Genomic DNA, 12,641 nt, shown 5'->3' on the forward strand with positions numbered 1-12,641 from the left:
AGGCTTAGCTTCAAAATCTAAAAATTGTTAGCTGCCTTACAGTTCAAATATTCAACTATGCATGTTTATTACTGAACTTACGATTCAAAAATGATGCACTCTCCCAGCAGTAAAAATCATATCAATTGGACTGTTTCTATACTTTTGTTAAAATATTTACTTCTTATAAGGATAAGACTTAAAGAAAGTCATGAAACCACCAATAAGAATGTAGCTAACTCTAAGATAACAGAAGTTCCTGCTTTCGCGACAGTTATGATATGAAACAGATTATAGCTTGCGTCTACTGCTAACTCATTTTTTTAAGCAGTAGTAACTTCCCTAGTATGTAACTGGGACCAAGGCTTAAAAAAAAAAAAATCCATGACAATCAGTCATGGGTTTTTAAAACCACTCTCTTAGGTTTTTGTCAAAATTTGCCTACTCTACACCAGAAACTTTAAAAAAAGTCCTGAAGAGTTCTGAAGTTTTGCTTGGTTTTGTTTTTCAAATATAAACAAGAACAGGAGACCAGGACCAGGACAAATTGCAACCTGTGAAGATAAAACTAGAATGAAGCAAGGCTTTCAAACAGTATTGTGTGCCTACTTCCTGCTGGTGTGGGCAACTGTCACAGAAAGGTTATAATATTATTCTACAGTGTTAGACAAGTTCAATATCAAAATAGACATTGTGACAATCTAATTCTAATGGTGGGAGAGAATCACAATACCAGTAATCATCAAAAAAATCAGCACCTAACAATTATTACCTGAATTTTCTAACTGTGGCACACAAATACACTGCTCTAAGAGGGTGATTTTTAAAGCAAACCACACACACACACACACACACACACACACACAATGACTGAGAACATTTAACCCCAAGAAATTAAGAGCTAACCTTATACATGAGGGAGAAGGGAAATAACACACCATGAGGAAAGCAATTAAAAAGATACAACTTATTGGTATAAATGTTTTACTCACCCTCCTCAGCCCCATTATATTACAATCTTCTTTGAAAACAGAGATTATGTTTATCATCTTCGGTTCGCTCACAGTTCCTAACACATAATATTTAACAAATATTGGTTGAATTGATGAACCGAATCATTTTTAAATATCACCAAGACCACTAATGAAATACATACCTTGTTTGCTTAATAGTACTAGTGACTTGTATATAAAAATATATTCCATTACAGGGACTTCTCTGGTGGTCCAATGGTTAAGACTCTGTGCTTCCACTGCAGGGGGCATGGGTTCAATCCCTGGTGGGGGAACTAAAGATCCCGCATGCTACGTGGCAGCCAATTAATTAATTAGTTAATTTAATTAAATAGGGAAGTTTTAAAAATATATATATTCCATTACATAGAATCAGCATGATTTCTGATAGAGTAACTCCCCTTTTATCTTTCCAGATAAAAACATAAGACAAGGGCTTCCCTGGTGGCACAGTGGTTGAGAATCCGCCTGTCACTGCAGGGGACATGGGTTCCAGCCCTGGTCTGGGAAGATCCCACATGCCACGGAGCAACTAAGCCCGTGTGTCACAACTACTGAGCCTGTGCTCTAGAGCCCGCGAGCCACAACTACTGAGCCCACGTGCTGCAACTACTGAAGCCCACATGCCTAGAGCCCGTGCTCCGCAACAAGAGAAGCCACCACAATGAGAAGCCTGCAGACTGCAACGAAGAGTAGCCCCCGCTCGCCGCAATTAGAGAAAGCCTGTGGGCAGCAACGAAGACCCAACACAGCCAAAAATAAGTAAATTAAATAATTAAAAAAAAAAAATCATATGACAAAACAGACACAAATGGGCTTCCCTGGTGGTGCAGTGGTTGAGAATCTGCCTGCTAATGCAGGGGACACGGGTTCAAGCCCTGGTCTGGGAGGATCCCACATGCCGCAGAGCAACTGGGCCCATGAGCCACAACTACTGAGCCTGCGCGTCTGGAGCCTGTGCTCCACAAGAGAGGCGACAATAGTGAGAGGCCCGCGCACCGCAATGAAGAGTGACCCCCGCTTGCCGCGGCTAGAGGAAGCCCTCGCACGGAAGCGAAGACCCAACACAGCCAAATCAATCAATCAATCAATCAATAATAATTAAAGGTGCTAAAAAAAAAAAAAAAAAAACACACAGACACAACTGCTAACAGCCTAGTAAAGCTGCTTCCTTACATTGAGAACACTATATAAAGTGCTTGTATATTTATAGATGCAAAACCAGAAACTATCTTAAGCTACATAACACAAATAATGTAAAAAGCAGTATCTTATCAAAAATCAAAATGAAGCCCCCTCTCCCCAGATATTCAGTTCTAGGAAGAGATTCTATGCATCTTTAACAGTGATGCTCTCAAACCGTCTGAAATAGAAAAATTAACCTCTTTTCTAATTTGTATACATAAATACTAAATACTTTGATGACAACAGTATTCTTATCTTAAATAAGCACCATCTCAAAACATTCTGCTTTCGAAGGTCTTCTTTCAATTATTTGTCAGGATTCAGGGTAAGTTTTTCCACTGAGAAGTTGTAGCATGGATACTGTGGACAATACAGGAATCAAAAATTGAAACTGAAATAAAAACATCTACAGAATTACAGTACAGTGGAAATAGCCCTTTTCTCCACAGCAACTCATCTCTTCCTTTCCCTTAGCTCTCAAAAGGAAGAGATTGAAGAGGCTATAACTATAAACAAGATAGAGTATAAAAGACTCAGAACTGGGAATGATGAAAGGCATTCAGAGTAAGGAATGATGAGTAATTAATTAATGGAGCAAGGCAATGAGCATCATCAGCTGCTAACATCACAGAGAACTAAACATTATGTGCCTTCTGATGCAAGCACTCAGCATCACCTATAAAGTATTTCTGCCCCCTCAAAGAAAAAAAATAAAAAACGAGAGACAATACATTATAGAAATCAAACCTGATCAAGCCTCTAAACCTAATGTCAATTAACAAGAACCCCAGGAGACTGGTACACCACTAGCAATGTTAACTGGAAATCCAAACTGTGGGAAAACTGTTTCTTCAACAAATAATTTGCCAGGAAAAAGAAATGGGGGGGTCACCTATACATTACAAAACAATGCACAGACCTTATTTGACTCAATCTGAATAACTGTAAAAACACATTTATGAGATAGGAGAAATGTGAACATTGAATATCATATGCTATTAAGAAATTTTTGCTAATTATTTTTCAGTGTGATAAGTTATTTTGTTTTTTCCTTCAAGAGTAAAGTTGACTAAGAAACTGGAGTGCAGGGCTTCCCTGGTGGCGCAGCAGTTAAGAATCCTCCTGCCAATGCAGGGGACACGGGTTCAAGCCCTGGTCCGGGAAGATCCCACATGCCACGGAGTGACTAAGCCCGTGCAGAGCAACTAAGCCCGTGGGCCACAACTACTGAGCCTGCACGCCTAGAGCCTGTGCTCCGCAAGAAGAGAAGCCACAGCAATGAGAAGCCCGCGCACCCCAATGAAGAGTAGCCCCCGCTCGCTGCAACTAGAGAAAGCCCGCGTGCAGCAACGAAGATCCAACACAGCCAAAAATAAATAAATAAATAAATGTATTTTTAAAAAAAGAAAGAAAGAAACTGGAGTGCAGAAGGGTTGGAGTACAGAAAGGGAACACTAAAACTTAATGCAGATGAATAGATGTGGCCTACCTGGAACTGAAATATAAATTGCAAGACTGCAACCACGGGAAGAGAGCAGCTCTGCTTGCCTGCCAGCCAACCTTTTCTCCACTGATATAAGCTCTATAAATAGGCCACGAGTGATAATGGCTGCTCAAATCACTTCATGTTGCAGATATTACTACTGACGAGTATCTGGCCTAGCACCAGGGCTGTGAATAAACTAGCATCAAGTAAGAAGTCAAGGAAGTTACCAAATGCAAAGAATGCACCGTTGCTAATGAGACTCAAAAGCACCATCAGTGTAAATCAAGAATAATTTAAAACACAGGTTCTAGATTTCCTCCAAGATTTCTCTCTGGCCATTTTCTATCTCCCTCAGAAGACATTACAAATAAAGAGGGGTCACCACATGCTGGGATCTGAGGTCCCCAAAATAAATATTGCCAAAATCCTATCCACCATATGTGCCCTCACCTCAGGCTCATAGCAAATTGTTTAGTGGATCGCAGTAGACATAAATAATGGGAAACCCTTGATGATATAATGCTGATTTAAGACTAAACTATGCTTCTATGCTAGGTTAAAACTAAGGCAGACAAGATACTGCTTAAAATCCTAACCACATGAGGTTTTTGTTCTTAGTACAGAAAGGAAAACAGTCCTGTTTTCCTAGCGTTTTAGTCCATACCCAACTTCCCTATCCCCAACAATACCTTTCTCTAATTATAAGGCACCTAACAAAATGCTGACTCTGAACATCATAGAAGTTATTTTTTTTTAAGCCAGACAACTCAGTAAAAAATAACTTCTACCGATCCCTTTTGTCAGTAGCTGGTTTCCCTATTGTTAACCATGCTAATGAAAACTTGAATTTCTAGATTAACTAAACACAATCCTAGTTTATCCACATTCTTGGGAATGGCTGCTATAATAAGTTCTAACATTTAATCTTGTTGCTCTTTGGACAACAATCAGAACTAATTTACTAATACATGGACTTGTATTCCAGGCAGAGGAAAAAGTTATTTCATACATGAACTGGCAGTACAAAAATGAACATTCAAGTCTCCAATCATTTTCTTTTAATCTTAGAGACCCATTTAAGAAAAAAATGCTATTTTCCAATACCTAATTTTAAATTATTTTATAAAGAAAACAACTAACTCCATACTCTAGTTATTTTGTACAGTACTTTTTGTCCTACAGCCTACTTTTCTTCTCCACATTTTAGAGCCGGAAAGAAACTTAGAAATCATCTGGTTCCCTAGATTTGAGTTCCTTGAGCAGAAATTTCTTTTATCTTTGTACCCATCTCCACCTGGGCACCTGAGTGCTCAGTAAATGGGTTTTTAATTTAACCAGGTATAACTGCCCCCACATACAAATTAAGTTCTTCGGATAAATTTCTACTTTTGATTAATCTTCACTTAACTAGAAAATACTCATCCAGGTAGTTTTTAAATTAAATAAAGTCAAATTAGTAACTTAGGACTTACACCATCTATTGGCTATTTTAAGTGACAGAATCTGAGCAAAGAGGTATGAGGTATCTATTTGGAATAAAGACATGAAAGAGAATAGAAACAAAACTTAAAACAAACACTGTAACAGAGAAAACAGACTTGTGGTTGCCAGGGCAAGGTGGCAGGAGGGGATGGAGTGAGATTGGGGTTATCAGATGTCCGCTAGCATATGTGGAATGGATGGACAATGGGGTCCTGCTGTATAGCACAGGGAACTACATTCAATAACCTGTGATAAGCCACAGTGGAAAAGAATGTAAAAAAGAATGTATATATATGTTCAGCTGAATCACTTTACTGTACAGCAGACATTAACACAACACTGTAAATCAACTATACTTCAATAAAAAACACTGTAAATTAACGCCACAAATTTTAAATAAGACAACCATCAAACCTGAGTCATACTGGTCACTTTACAGCATTTTTAAATCACAGTTACTATTATTGGCTTCTACTAATATGATAAATATGTACAATATATATAATACACATTTTCTCTCCTAGCAGTTTAGGAATATAAGAGAGTAGAACAAGCAAGATAATTTTAGTTTCACCCTGCTCCTTCCTTTCATCACAAGGACCGGTAGGCTGTGTGTGAAAACTGACTGAACATCAGTCCCACTTCTGCTAAGAGAAGGTGTCTACAAAGAAGCACAAAACATTTACTTCCCTAAGTTCCATCATTAGTGCTGAAAGAGTAAGGTAAGTAGTTTCAATTAAAGATAAAGGCTGGGACTTCCCTGATGGTTCAATGGGTAAGACTCCGAGCTTCCAACGCAGAGGGCCCAGGTTCGATCCCTGGTCGAGGAACTAGATCCCACATGCATGCTGCAACTAAGAGTTCACATGCTGCAACTAAGAAGTCTGCATGCCGCAACTAAGACCCAGAGCAGCCTAAATAAATAAATAAATATTTAAAGAAAAATAAATAAAGGCTAAAATAGGATTGAGAAAAGTTTCACGACACCAATCAAATTTAAACTTAAGACTGGAATTTGACAACTAAAGAAAAATAACTATCAAATTACTTTAGTCTGGCTATCAAGAATCAACCCATAATAAAGAAATAATACCAACAAAACTTCTACTCAGTGAACTTAAGGATAAAGAAAAATCTTTCAAAGAATGTCTACCTCATCCTTCATATTCCCCTTAAAGAAAAAAATTAATAACTCACTAGCAGACTAAGGTACTTCTATAAACCTGGCCCTACCTTCCTCTACCCCACAGAGTTTACATCTATCCCTCTGTAAACTCAAACACCATTCAAGATCACTGATACTCACAACTTTGTTTAGGCTGTTCCCTAGCCTGGAATGCCCACGTGGAAATATATCTCAACCTCCAGGTTTAAATGTGTAAGTTTCTTCAACCAAGATATCCTTCAGGAGGTGAATAAATAAATAAACAGTGGTAGATCCAGACAATGGAATATTATTCGACACTATAAAGAAATGATCTACCATGCCATGAAAAAACACAGAAGAAGCTTAGATATGCATTACTAAGTGAAAAAAGCCAATCTGAAAAGGCTACATACTGTATGATTCCAACTATATGACGTCACGGAAAAGGCAAAACAGTGGCAACAATGAAAAGATCAGTGGTTGCCAGGGGCTGTTGGGGGTAGGGTGGGGTGGAGGAGCGAAGGACAGGCAGAGCATTTTTAGGGTAGTGAAAATACTCTGTATGATACCATAATGATGGATACATGTCATTACACATTTATCCAAACCTACGGAATGTCCAACACAAAGCATAAACAGTAATGTAAACTTAAAATTTTTTTTAAAAGTGTTAAGTTTCTTTAGCATCAAGATCTGACAGTCATATTCACCACTAGAGCACCAGCAACTAGAGCACTATTGGCACACAGTAAGCAATCAATCAATTAGTGTTGTGAGAATAAAGAAGTTCCACCTGAATGTTTTGGTCTGTTTTCTCAATAGTTCTTCCCCTCTTCTATAGTCTCATAGCTTTTTACTCAGTTATCAATACGTCTATTTCGTTTTTACTTCTTAATTACACAAGAAACTTTATTTGGCCCTAAACTCTTTTCTAAAATAATACAGAATACTGAAATCAGTGCGGTTCAAAAGAAAACACAGTAATAGTACAACATTTTTCACCTTTTACAGATTTTCTTAAGTATTGTCAATTCAGTAAACATGACTATACACTGTTTTCATGTTGCTAGTTACCTGGAGGAAAATTAAGATGATTTACCAAAGTTACAAACATACGGTCTCGGTCTCTACTGTGTGTGTGTGTACACACACACAACCAGTTCCAAGCTTTAAAAAGAAAAAACAAAAACATTCTAATTGCCCATATGTCAACTCTATTCATGCACACATTAAAATAAAACCATAAGACTGAAGACACTGGCAAAACAACCCCTTGAATGAGTAACTACACCACCTCCCAGAAATTACTAGTCATACACTAAGGACACTTAAGGTACCAATGTCATATATGAAATAGAAATCTTTGAAGGACAAACATTGAGCACTCAGTTCTCTTAGAACTGCATTAAATTAGAATCTAAAGCTAAACCTATCTTTAATCATGAAGACTATAAAACAAAAAGCATTTATGACACTTTCATAAAAGCAATTAAGAGTAATATAAACTGAATTAGTGAGTAATATAACAACTACACTGTGAACTTAATATGAAGCTAACAATAGGGAAAGTTTCCAGTTTAGTCCATCTCATTTTTCACAAAATGATGTCAGAAAAAAAAATTTTCCATTAGGAAATCATATTTAGCTGATACCTCAAGTATAATTACCTTGAAGTTTCTCCCTTCCTTTCATATTTTATCACCTATTTGGAAACTTTGTTAACATTACAAAAAAGATATGGTTTGAAGTTTTAAGATTACTGAAAAGCACTCTGAAGGAATCTGATTTAGAAATGTCTAAAAATATTTTTATTTCTCATTTTATGGAACTGCATGAAATTTCATTAAGGTTCTTCATAAAGTAGCATACAGGTCATCACAGTAAATACCATCTTAGTTTCCTGATTTCAAATTTAATTCATAGTTTTATTTATTCGGCACCTACTGTGCATAAAGCACTCAATTAGGCATTTTATTAGCCAGATTATTTGGCCAAAATATTACACTTCCTACTAAAAAAGATCAGCATTGTGACTTCTCAGGACATCAGGTAATAATTGTAGGCCTCTAAAAATGCTTGTTAAATCAAAAGGCAATGCTCTTACTGAAGGAATCTTGATTGCCAGGATCAGCAAAACCGCATTATAAAGTTAATAGCCTCCATCCTTAAACTATCCCAGGAGAAGAAAAGGAGTAATTCAAACTGTTAACTTGTGCCCAACGACACTACACAATAACAGCCTAAGCAAAACTGCCAGATGTAATTAAAAGGTCCAACCTTGACAAAGTATCATCATCAGTGGGTTTTTCATCCTACTGGGTGGAAGGATTCAGAAAGCAGAAGCTCAGGCGAGAAACGAAAAGCACATCCAGCACAAACTGTTCAAGCGGTTCAATCTGGAACAAGTACAGACGTTCATTCCTTCAACCTGTGAGCATCTATTCTGTGACAGCGGAGAGGACGATTTAAAAGGGAGAATGAATGACGTGAGGTTCTGTTGGGGGTTGCTGCCCCAACAATACACTGAGATCGGTGCTACAATTAATAAAGTATAAAGTACGAAGTACTACTGGGGAAAAGAGAATTCTCTCTGAGAAGAGTCAGAGGAGACTATGATCTTTAAGCTGAGATTCGTCAGTTTACATCCTCGCCGGGTTTCTAAATAAACTTGACAAACTCGCCAGAAGATGTCAATTTTGGAGACTGACACATCCCTCCCATTGACCGGAGGCCGAAGGTAGTGGAAGCACTGCCGAAACGCAGGCGGCGCCACGCCGGAGAAAGCCTTCCTCCCTCCTCCTAGGCCTCGGCAGCCGCGGTGCTGGGGCGGCCGCCCGGGCTCTCGAGAGTCGGGGCAGGTGTCGGCGCCAGATACCGGCTCGCGGGGCCAACGCAGCTGGCAAAGCCGCCGCCGCCGCTCCCCGAGCGACCTGGGGCGCCGGAAAGTTGCGTGAAGACAACTCCAGTGCGACGAAGCCGCTCCCCCGCGCAGCCCACGGGCTGCGGCACCTCCAGCCTCCTCTCCGCCGCCTGGTAAAGGAACCCGCCGGGCCGGGGAAGAGGAGGGGGGCTCGACCCGCCAACTCGGCCGGGCCCGGAGGACGCGAGGGTTACCAGCGAGCCGGCGAGCCAACGGTCGGACTGTTCCGCCCCTCTCGCTGGCCCCCACCCGGGCCGCGCCTCCCGCCACGCCCGGGCTCAAACACCCGGCGTCCGACAGCCCTGCCCGTCACGACCCGGACGCCCAGACGCCGCAGAGCAACGCCCGCGGCCCGCACCCCTCCGACTCAACCCGACCCCTTCCCGGGAAGCAGCCCGGGTCCCGCGGCTCGTCCGGTAGCCGGGCCGCGATCCTGCGCCCCTTCCCGCCTCACCTGCGCTCCGCGGCGGCCCCGCACCTCCTCGCCCGCTCCGCGCGCCCCGTCGGGGCACACACCGACCCCCCCCGGGCCGGGTCTCTCCGGGCCGCGGCGACTCTGAACGTCACGGCCACCGCCGCCTTCTCTTCCTCGGCACAAGCCCCAGCAGCGAGCAGGGGGTCGCGGTCAGAGCCTCACCGGGGCCAAAGCGAATCTCACCGCCTCCGCAGCCTCCACCGCCAAGTCCCTTCACTCGTCCGAGCCGCCCGGAGAAAATGTCACCAGAGGCCGTTCCGCTCGGCGCCTCACTTCCGCCCGGAACCACAGAGCCTGAGCCGGTCGGCTAGAGGGGCCGCTGCGGCTGGGACCTCTAGGGACTGGAGCGGGAGGCCCAGAGAAAGCCAGACAGCGCCATCTGGCTGGGCTGACCCGCGCTCCTACAGCTGCAGAGCGCCGGGCGTGGGAGCACCGGCTTCCTGGGCTTCTTTCCCGCTCTCCCTTCATCTGCTCAGGCAGCTCCCTTCCAGAAATTTCCCAGAGGGTCGGAAAGCCAGTCAATACAAGCCACGGACAATGCCCTAAGAAAAGGACGTCGCTCCATTTTCCGTTCGCTGCTCAGTACTCACCCCTCCTGAAGCCTTCCCGAACGAAGCTTGTGGTGTCACTACAGGAGGGAGTGCGCTCCCTTCTCTCCCCACCTTTTCGCGGATGCCGACAGCTCGGCTCGGGGAGATTTGGTTGTGCTCCTCTCATGCAGTGGCATCAACATCCCGTTCAAGTTTCTGGATGAACCTTGCACGCCTCGCAGACAGATCGCCACCTGCTGGTGAGTCAGGGTCCCCCAGGGAGACCCCGCTCCGCCCCTACGCGCGATGCAGACGCCCCAAATTCCACCTCTGCAGTCACTCCTGATTTGCACCAGCGAGCCCTGAGTTTTCGACGCCCTTCGTTGAGGTCTGAGATCGTGAAGAAAACGTGCTGGACGCTTCCCCGGAAGAAAGGTAAGGTGGGCTTAAGAAGGAGAAAGAACAAACCTCACAACTCAAGATCTGGCCAAGGCTTTGCGCTAGCTAAAAGCAGGGTTTTGAGAAATAATTGAATACATAAGGGCTTGAAGAGAAAATGTAAAAGGTATTTACCTTTTCAGGAGCCATGCTGGGACCTGGGGTGACACTCCCCTAGAGGAGATTCTGAAAATCACAGCGCCGGCTCCACGCTCTCCTTAACATCAGTCTCCCGTTTAGATCAGGCCCCCCAGCTCCCCCATTTCTCTCATTTATGCTAACTGCCTACAAGCATGGGAATTTTCCATCCCTAAATGAGTAAAGTGATAAAATAGTTTTACAATTAATAGCTAACTTCTCTGAATGCCTATTATGTACAAGGCACTATACTATGCATCTAAGTGAATTCATTCATTTGATCCTCACAAGTCTATCTATGGGTTTGGTGGTATTCCTGGCCCCAGATGACAAAAGTGGAACCAGAGTGATAAAGTGACCTGCCAAGGCCACACATCAGTAAGTGTCAGGAGCCTGCATTCTCAACCACCACGACCAACTGCCTCCTTGAAATTCACTGAGAACATACTATGTGCCAGATAAACATTTTGTCTCTGTATGTTATTTCACTCATTTATTTATTTATTTATTTATTTCCCTGCTTCCTTAGTCCTCAAGGAATTTGAGAGTTTGTGGGGTAGTGACAAGAGCCCAGTCTCTTTCAGGAGAAAAAGAGAAAAGAAAAGAACTAACTACTAAAATCACAGCTGTCAGTCTGGAAATGAATGAATGAATATGGACAAATACATTCAGTTTTAAAATGGCCCCTCGATGGTCTTATCTCATCAATGCTGTAGAGATGCTGAAGTAGGACCCTGACTACTGAGGTACCATCTTGGCTCCTTCTGTTCGATAACAACAAGTCAATTCCCTACAGTAAATGGACTGCTTTTTTTCAGAGTCTGGGATGTTTGATATACTAATTACTAACATCCCTATTACTGCCATATTTAGATTGCTAAATAGGGCACTTGCTTTTTCTTCCCCTTCTGTAGGAGCAGGAAGGGCTGGGCAGTTGATCCTACTTCTGCCTTGGAATTATCTCCTAGAATCGCCTTTGCACTACATACTCAGCTCTCCAAGCCCCTGAAATCCCATCCCCATAAAACCAGCCCAGTCCAAATCACACCATCACCCACCCTCCATCCTGTTGCCTCTACAGAAATTTCTCTCAAGATTCCTCTGCTCACAGACACTGTCCTACCAACATGTCCACCCCTTGGCCTATCTGTAGTGTTACTACTGGATCATATCAGTGTTTTTATGCTCAATTTCTTTCATAAACCCTGGAGGCCAAGGCCGAGCCCATCTGAATCACCCTTCAGCTTCATTGCTTGCACCTGATGCACCACTGGGACTGGGGCTGGGCTTGCAGCAGGTGCCTGTGAGAAACCGTGGCCTGAGCAGTAGCATCACAATGTGGCTGGCCTTGCTTTGACTAGAGTCTGTTCTCTCTGACTGAGCAGGCTGCTTCCAAAATTTGCCCCTGTAAGGTGGATGCTGTTTTCAGAACCACTCGTTAGATAAGGAAAACGGGGGATCCAAGGGATGGAACCCTCACCTCAGCTCTAGGCTACCCCTCCCTCAGTATAACCACCCTCACCTCCCACCCGCATAACCAGCATCCACTACAATCCCCCAGCACCTGCTATAAGACAGTTGAACAGTTGAATGGGGGGGAGGGGTGATGTTGAACCTCTTGACCCTGGTGGCCACATAATTGCAGACAAGTCACCATGTCCAGAGTTAACATCACCTGTTCTGCCCCACAGCATTATTCCACAGAATTAAATTATGCCCTCCCTATGGAAGGCCATCCGGAAGCAGCCTGAGAATTCCAAGTAGTGGAAGGTGACATGATGTCCAGGACCGAGAGCTCTGGAGCCTGACAGATTTGGATTTGGACCGGGTTCTGCCTCCCTCAGCAGA

General features: G+C 42.9%; 1 protein-coding gene across 6 annotated transcripts in view; it reads right to left on the bottom strand.

Moving 5' to 3' along the window:
- ARK2N (arkadia (RNF111) N-terminal like PKA signaling regulator 2N) overlaps positions 1–9,960 on the bottom strand; it is an 85,609-nt gene extending 75,649 nt beyond the window's left edge. Inside the window, exons 1-2 of one of the 6 annotated variants that reach the window (XM_057526253.1) lie at positions 9,667–9,936; positions 8,570–8,688 (exon numbers count right to left, since the gene is read on the bottom strand). The gene's annotated coding sequence lies outside the window, so the exon portion shown is untranslated. Of the gene's footprint in view, positions 1–8,569; positions 8,689–9,666 lie in introns of all 6 variants that reach the window. The other 5 variants (XM_057526254.1, XM_007197190.3, XM_007197189.3 and 2 more) reach the window with 5 other exon arrangements.
- Between the last annotated feature and the right edge of the window lie 2,681 nt (positions 9,961–12,641).

Source organism: Balaenoptera acutorostrata, chromosome 13, assembly GCF_949987535.1.
Source record: "Balaenoptera acutorostrata chromosome 13, mBalAcu1.1, whole genome shotgun sequence".
NCBI lineage: Eukaryota > Metazoa > Chordata > Mammalia > Artiodactyla > Balaenopteridae > Balaenoptera > Balaenoptera acutorostrata.